Source organism: Echinops telfairi, unplaced genomic scaffold (genome assembly GCF_000313985.2).
Source record: "Echinops telfairi isolate 266 unplaced genomic scaffold, ASM31398v2 ScPeMD7_7469;HRSCAF=8507_0, whole genome shotgun sequence".
NCBI classification, from domain to species: Eukaryota; Metazoa; Chordata; class Mammalia; order Afrosoricida; family Tenrecidae; genus Echinops; species Echinops telfairi.
Window position 1 is genome coordinate 92,071,784 of NW_022111372.1, and position 8,294 is coordinate 92,080,077.

Here is an 8,294-nt window from a genome sequence, read left to right on the forward strand (position 1 = left end):
TTTAAGACCCCAGACGCTATATCTTTTGATAGCCGGGCACCATCAGCTTTCTTCACCACATTTGCTTATTCACCCGCTTTGTCTTCAGCAGTTGTGTCGGGAAGGTGGCCTTGCTCCCTCTCTTACCCCCTACAGCTCACACTCCATAGTGGAATGATGTTTTCAAGAAGTTCAATCATGTCCACGGATGGCTGCTAAATGTTTAACAACTGATCTCTGTGGTGAGGAAGTATCTGTATTTATTACAAATTTTGTAAATATAAAGGTTATGTAACACACAATATGCAAATAATAAAATATATAACATTCTTCACAATAAATTCAACATAACCAATGGATTTTTACAGAATGTTTTCAATAATTTTTGCAAAACTATCTCTTGCATCTTTAGGTAATCTACAATTGAAACGTAACATCTTGACAAAATCTGAGTACAAATAAATGCTTGATGACTGTTCAATTAAGCAAAGAAGCCACTCAAGTCATTTAAGTTTCAACAGAAATGTGATCAGTATTTTGATATTAATGAAGGAGCTGAAAGTCAAACAATAAAGGTAAATATTGGGATTTCACTTGCTTTTCAGTGACTTGAATAACTTGTTTGATGGATCAGGTTACAGCTTTAAAATACTGAAAAAAAATCCTTAATTTTTGTGTTAACACAATGCTATAGCTACAAATTTAACACATTTATCAGAGTCTGATAAAATATACTCTTCACTGAGATAATTTCCTTGACCATTTTCTTAAGTCCAGAACATCAACAAAACATAAACCACGATGGTTTATTTCAACTTATCAAAATCTCTGATTGCCAAATTGGGAGGAGATGTGCAACATCACACTTTTATGCAGTATGTACATTATGTAGACAAAATAGAAATAACTTCAAAAATATAAAGGGCAGCTTAAAAAAAGGCATTTTTACCTCTATTTGTAAAAGTATTTGTTACCTCTATTTTTAATGTATTTTATTTTAATTTTTACCATAATTGTTTTTCTTATTGTAAATATATGCATAAGCTATAGCATGTGTCACCGCAACATTTTGAACTCATACAATTCAACAAAACTAATCGCATCCATCTTGCTGTGGAACCATCACCACCTGACATTGTCAGACTTCCATCTGCATAAAGAGACACTGAATAACTAACCAAAGATTTCCCTCATTCCCATTCCCCTGCCCTAGTAACCATTGTTCAGCACTGATCTCGACATTTGTCTGCTGTGCTTTATATTAGTAAAACTTTTAATGATGGCTATCTTTAACAACCAGCTTGCAAAATGCCTGTAAATTTAACAGCTCTCACAAGCCACTAGGAGCTCACTTCAGCAGGCCACTAAATTATCACTCGCTTGCTTAAAATCATTTTAAGGCTGTTCTTTGCACTGGCTATCTGGGGGAATGAGAGAATGAGGACTAATGACAACGTTGAATAAAATTAGCACATGCCTTTGTTGTGGTGAATAGATGGTGTGAAAATTAGCCACTCCCTGTTTTTGTTTTTGTTTCCTTGAGCTCTGTTTGCTCATCATCCCACGTGAGACTTGTAGATTTCCTGTGAGACTGATGGGCTACCTATAACGTTGCTCCTTTTACAGAAAAATTAAGTCTGAGAAAGTTTAGATAACTAACCCAAGTTCATGCATGTAAGTAAATGGTCAGATGGGTTCTTGAACCCATGGCTTTACACTGAAGAGTAAACAAAGGCTAGAAAAAATGGAATTGACTGTTATGTCAAACCAACAAACAAAAATCACAACAAATAACCTTTGTAACACTTCAAAGTCTGATAAAAAAATTGATTCAGATCTTGCTAAGGAATCCCTATTCAAGGACATTTTAGTGTCATGAACCCCATTTGGAAGTTCGCTTAAAATGCACACACACAAAAACACCTCTGTGACCTAATAAACGAGGTGGAAGAACCAAAATGAAAGTGTAGGCTCTCAAAACTCAGCTAACAGAATCCACCTCGAAATGGGGCAGATTGAACCAATCTCTACTAAAGGAACTCAGGACAAAAAGAAGATTAAATCAGAAGAGGAAGAAAACTAGTGACATAATGGCGAGCCACAAATGCCACAAACGAAAAACAAAGTACGTAATGCTCCTTACAATTCTTCAGTGTGCTTGCTCTAATGTCACTAAACATACACATTAGGCCCCTGTTCATAGCGATTTTTATCTCATCCATCTGCTAACTTTGGCCTCATCGTTGAATCAGCATTTCTTAAACTGAGTTCTGACAGCATAAAAAATATAGGCTTAACTAGGACACCCATAGGGCATTGCATGCATACGAGCATAAATTGAGATATTTCAGGTTCCTTGTGATGAAATCATCGAAAGCATCATGAGAAGCAGCAAAAACACTGGGGAGGCTGGTAACAATTTAGCATTTCTCAGTGCATGTAATTCCAATTACAAAGGTAAGTACCAAATAAGAATTTGATGTGAACTCTTTATAGTAGACATATCTGCTATGATATGAAACTATTGTAGCATACAGAGATGAGGCCTTCATAGCTCACCACGGTACCTTTGAACCTCTTCCCTTATACAGTTAAATAAGAATATATGTGTTTTCCAAAGTGAGAATATTAAAGAGGCATCTAATATCTATGAGAACCGCATGAATAATTTTTAAAGCATACTCTGACAATTAGCAACGGCTGTTTGTGTTAACTTGATATATAATTCACATATTCCAAATTAATGTATATGCAATTTGTTTAACAACAAAGATTCACAGCGGAGCAGGGGATAGAAAGTTAAGAGAGTATCTGTAAACTTGAGCCAGAACAAGGAATCGTGGGCTATAAGAAGGCCCCTCACAAGGTGGTGTCTCTCTGTGACAAACAGCAGAGGTTGGAATGAGCGTGGTATATGCGGGCTCCTTTCTTTAACTCTGTTAACCAGACACTTCTCAAGACATTTATCTCCACTCATCCTTATCCACTTTCTTGCAACACACTAATGCCCAGGGCACGCCGAATCCTGGAGCCAGCTTACTTCTTGTGTGCCATACATTGCCGTTCCCACTAGTTGACCTATTCGTTTAAAGAGAGTCCTTTAGGTTACCCTCAGAAGTGTGTTTATGCCATTTGGGCTTGTCATAACTCCAGAGCTTAATGGGATTAAATGGGATTAAACATTAAGTAAACCAATGCACTACAAATGTGAAAATAAATATTGTTCTATGAAATCTTAAGTAGAAAGAGGCCATGTGACATTTTGATACAATTGCTATCAAATTGGGTAGGTTTTTATTAGATTGGGTAATTTTAAAATTTGGGGTATGGGATGGTGGCAGAATCATTAAAATTTAGAAATCTGCACTTATGCAAGAGCTTTAAATTTTTTGTAGACATGGACTTACATGATAATAGAATTTATGATGACCTTTTTGAAGCCAACACGTTACAAGTATCTTTATTCTTTGCTCTACTTTAAACAGTCAAACATGAAAAATACAACTATACTATAATTGCTAACAATGACTGAGCACTTAAGCACAAGGGGGCTTCAAGTTTGTGAAAAAATTCTTTTATCACTTAATTCCATTCTTTCATGAACTTTTTGAAGCCCTCTCATATATTCTAGGAATCAGTCTAAGTATTTCACATATATCAAACTTGTTTACTAATTAATCAGAGTTAGTACTATATCATTCCCATTTTACAGATGATGCAAACCGAGGCACAAAGAGGTTAATTTAGCCAAGTTTATATTCCTCATAATACAATCAAATTAACTTGCTCTTCACTACTATGTTGTACTGATGCAATGGAGATACAGTTTCTACTTGAAAGAAGACATGAAACTCCTGTCAGTGGGCTCAGAAGAGCTTTGGATCTTCATCAGAAGATTAGCAAATAAATGCTCAGCTTTAAGTTTTAGCTTTTTGGTTTTTTTAATTAAAAATATGTAGGCTTTAAAAGAAAATTATTTCCATGATTTAACTAATCTTTCACCTTAATTAAATACCAGTCCAGGCACAAGTGCTAGAAGTCTGCTATTGTCAAAAGAAAAGGGCAAGAAATGGTGGCCTTAAGTACCAGATTGGGGGATTGGGATCTGCCTAACTCTAGAATACGAAATAAGTATAGATACTCAAATAGGAGTGTGGCATGATTTAGTTGCTGTTTTAAAGAAGTAAACTGGCAGTGAGACTTGGGTTAATTTTAATGGAATGGAGATTTTAAAAAACCAGATGAATGGAATGGGAGTTATTGAATATATCAATGACTATTAAACGTGAACAGTAGCTGGATTAACATTCAGTTTAAAATTGTGCTGACCTAATCATATAGTCTCTAAGACCATATTCATTTCTTTTATTTATCCATTCCAACATGCACTGAGCACCTACTGTGCACTCGTGAGACAGTGGTGAAGAAAACTCACCCATAATCTCAACTTTCAGAGCTTATAGTCCAATTGGAGAAATAGAATTTAAACAAGTAAGCACAAAGATAATGAATTAGTATTGCAATATTCCAGCCAAGATATACTATAAAAACATATAATGGCTTTAACCTTGTTTTATTTATTTGGTTTTGTCATTTTTGTCTTATTTTTGGAGGAGATCAGGTGTTCCAACACAGGATGATACAAGAGGATCTTAAGTAATACTTATATAGTTTTTAATATGTCTTCCACCATAACTCAGTAAAATAAAGTGATGTGATGTTCAGTTGTTATGTTAGGCCGGATTCTCTAGAGAAGCAAAACCAGGGATACACACACACACACACACACACACACACACACCACTGCAGTGGGCAATTCTGACTCACAGGGGCCTTATCAGTCAGGAGAGTTGAACTGCCCCTGTGGGTCTCCAAGACTAACTCTTTACAGGAGAAAGCCTTCTCTTTCTCCCTCAAAGCAGCTGCTGTCTTCAAACTGCTAACCTTGAAGTTAGCAGCCCACTATGCTACCGGGGAGTGAGTGAGTGTGTGTGTGTGTGTGTGTGTGTGTGTGTGTAAAGAGATATATTTTATCAAGAAAATGACTCACACAGTTGCAGAAGCAGGAACATCCAGTCTGAGGTCTATGATTAAAATGTTAAGCTGTATGCTACTGACTCATGTAACTTTGGGGGCTGATGAACCCACGATCTGCAGGAAGACCACAGACTGATAGCAGGTGGCAGCGGTGGATGAATCCAAGTTCAGCAGGTCAGGATTATGATGAAGAGGCCAATGAATCCAAGATTGGAAGGTCAGGGTTGGCAGGCAATAGGGCAGGCCATTGGCTCAAGTTCAAGAAACGTGTGATCAATGAGACAGATGCAGGATCCAGACACAGAAAAAAGCAAGCAAGCTTTTCCACAGCACCTGTCTATGGAAAGCGGACCACACCCCTGAGGAACTTTCAATTACATCCTGGCTGTGATGGCTTAAATAAAGAGGTTGCATTGCACTTTAATCTTCCTAAAACGGATTAACAGCAGATCCCATTGTAGAGTTGGTTATGTTCAGTCAAGTCACCTCAAGGGTGATGACTAGCTCTCAACTGCCAAATCACTGAGGATCCTGACCCCATCAAGTGGACAAAAATAAATAAATAAATCACTACCATTACAGTTGTCATAATTGGCTCAAGGCTGTGATGATCTGTTTAAAGCGTTTGCTTGGTGTCAACTATATCCTGGCTGTGGGAGATAGCACATGGACAAGACAAATCGGCTCCCTTCTTTTGTGTTTATCACTTTTGATTTCCACTTCTATTCCTGAGACAATCAAATACATTCCTATTCAGACGGGGGTTATTTTGTGATTTTTTTCTTTCTTTCATGGTAATCATAAGTTCAAAGGATTAGGAACTAAGATTTAAGTCTCAGCATCTGCTATGAAATCTTAGGTGGTCAACAGGAGATGGACCGACACAGCGGCTGCAACAGTAGGCTCACACATGACAATGCTTGTGAAGATGGCACAAGACCAGGCAGTGCTTTTTCTGTCGGCACGGGCTCATGATGAGTGAGAATGGGCTCAATGCCATCAAACACTAGCAAGTTTCACTCTCAACCCTTATGTACCGTTACTAGTATGCCTGTTTCCTTATCTTGAAAAGCAGCATTAAAAATAACAACTATCTCATTTGGTTTTTGCCAATAAATGTGGCAAATGATCAATAAATATCAGTGATAAATTGTAACAATCACTATTATTCTGAAAAAACAGATACAGGGTTAATTGACAGCCTATGCATGCTTTCAAATGAATGTGAAAGACTGAAATATGAGATTTCATAAATCAAATTCAAAACAAAGTGGATAACTGAGAAAAATATAAGTATTTTCAAGGGCAATTTTCAATTTGGAGCATTTCCCATTTTAAGATCTGCATGACCTTCCGAAAAATCAATGAGGAAAAAGTTAACCGGAAACTCCAGTGAAATGAAGATTTAAAGTGAGTACCCCTACTCACGTGAACAGGTGTGAGATATCCAGTTGATCCTTAGGGCAAGAATTCAGCTGGGAACCAGGTTTATATGGTGTGGGTATAGAGGCAGGTGTTCTATTAGATAACTTTCATAGTCCCTTTGATTTCTTCATCTAGATGTGAAAAGTTATACTGATATTATTTATATATGTTAGATCTATCCTTGTGTAACTCTTAAATAGCTGCATATATATATTAGCATGCATTCAGTGATTTTAAAGATGCATATAAAATATTGCAGAGTTGAGTTTGGCCTTGATTTTTCCCCCATGAAACTTTCGGTAGCTGAGGACCGAATTCATGAAAAGAGATGGTGGAGACTTTGTAGTACTTGAGACTCTAAAGTTGAGAAAGCAGGTAAATAGGCATAGCAGTAGTCAGTAGATACTCATTTAATGTTCATGATGGAGTCCAAGGTCAAGGTTTCTTTCTAATTGGCTTGAACCAAAAGGGCACATAATAAGTGGCATCTGTCCTGGATCCTCAAGGTCGTTTTGCTCATTGTTGCTCAACGCCCGCCCTTCATGAACATTCTCCTAGCTGAATGTTGGAAGTCCTCAGCGGCTTCGGTTCTCCTCATCCCAGACCGCAGAGTTTACTTTACCAAGATGACAGCACCAGTACCACCTGGAGCAGCCCGCGCACAGCGTCTCCGGGCAGGCGGCTTGCTGAACGCCTCTGTATTTATTTTCGCATCAAGCAAGGCGCAGGGTCACGTCTAAGCGGCACCACCGAGGGCGGGGTCTGAAGCCGCGGAGTCTGGTCGTTGGTCAAGATGGTGGCCGCCAGCCCAGCGGGCGTCACGCTCCTTTACCATCATGGCGGCGGGGAGCTTCCGGCGCGCGCTTCTCCAATCCTCGGCAAGATGTCAGAGGCCGGGCAGCGGCCGCCGGAGTCCGACCCGCCGAGCGGGAGAGCGCGCGGCTGTTTCCGCGCGCCGGGTGGGGACCGGCCAGAGCCTGCGGCCGCCTCCGCCTCGGCCGGGAGCAGGCAAGTGCCGTCACCTGAGGGGGCGCAGAAGTCCCCGTCCCCCTCCAAAGCCTGAGGCGACTGCCCCCGACCCCAAGTCGCAGACATGGTCCAGGTGCCGCACGCACAAGGTAGGAGGCTCCTTCCGGCAGCGAGCCCGCCGTCGGGCCGCGGGGAGCCCGGGGAGGGGACTGGGACGGAGACCTCCCGCGGGGACACCCTCACCCCGGGGCGAGCCACGTGCGTGCCTCCGAGCGCGGAGGAGGCACGTAGCGGGAACAGCTGCGGGGAGTTGAACGCTGACATTTTAAAGCGGCGCGTGTTGTGTGTTGTTCGGAGGGGCCGGGGGTCCTAGGGACGCGAAGGGGTGGGTGACGCGCTGAGCCGAGTGCAGCAGATGTCAGGATTCGGGGGAGGAGACACCGTGGGGAACTTGGACGGGGTCCCCAGATGGGGTGGGAGGAGAGGTCAAGGAGCTGGGGTGGGGGGGTGCTTAGCAAGCAACTTAATGTTTTGCCTGCAACTTGCTTTCAGGCTTCGCCACCCCCTGCTTCCCTTAAAGATGATAAAGTGCAAAGAAATGCAGCTCGCCAGAGGTTTTGCATTTGGCGTGCAACTTCCTTTAAGAGTGAGAGCGCTCGCAGGGAGAAGGAGGGAGAGGTGGGGGTTGAACTTGGCAGGCGGCGCCTCCTTCTGCCGCCGCCGCCTCAGCCTCGCAGACTCGGGGAAGAGGGAGGGTGGGGGACGGCCGGGGCGCGGCGGAGGGTGGGCTCTGCTTCGCAACTTCTCTCCCCCTGCAAGAGCGCGGCGGCGCCCAGACGATGCTGGGGTGGGGGACCGGCGGGCACGCGACCCCCTCGGCGCCC

At 41.8% G+C, this 8,294-nt stretch overlaps 1 protein-coding gene across 2 annotated transcripts in view; it reads left to right on the forward strand.

Annotated features, from left to right (window-relative positions):
• The first annotated feature begins 7,469 nt into the window (after nucleotides 1-7,469).
• The window catches only part of NR3C1 (nuclear receptor subfamily 3 group C member 1), a 119,090-nt gene continuing 118,265 nt past the window's right edge, over nucleotides 7,470-8,294 (forward strand). For both annotated transcript variants that reach the window (XM_045284514.1, XM_004696693.3), the window contains exon 1: nucleotides 7,470-7,559. The gene's annotated coding sequence lies outside the window, so the exon portion shown is untranslated. The remainder of the gene's footprint in view (nucleotides 7,560-8,294) is intronic.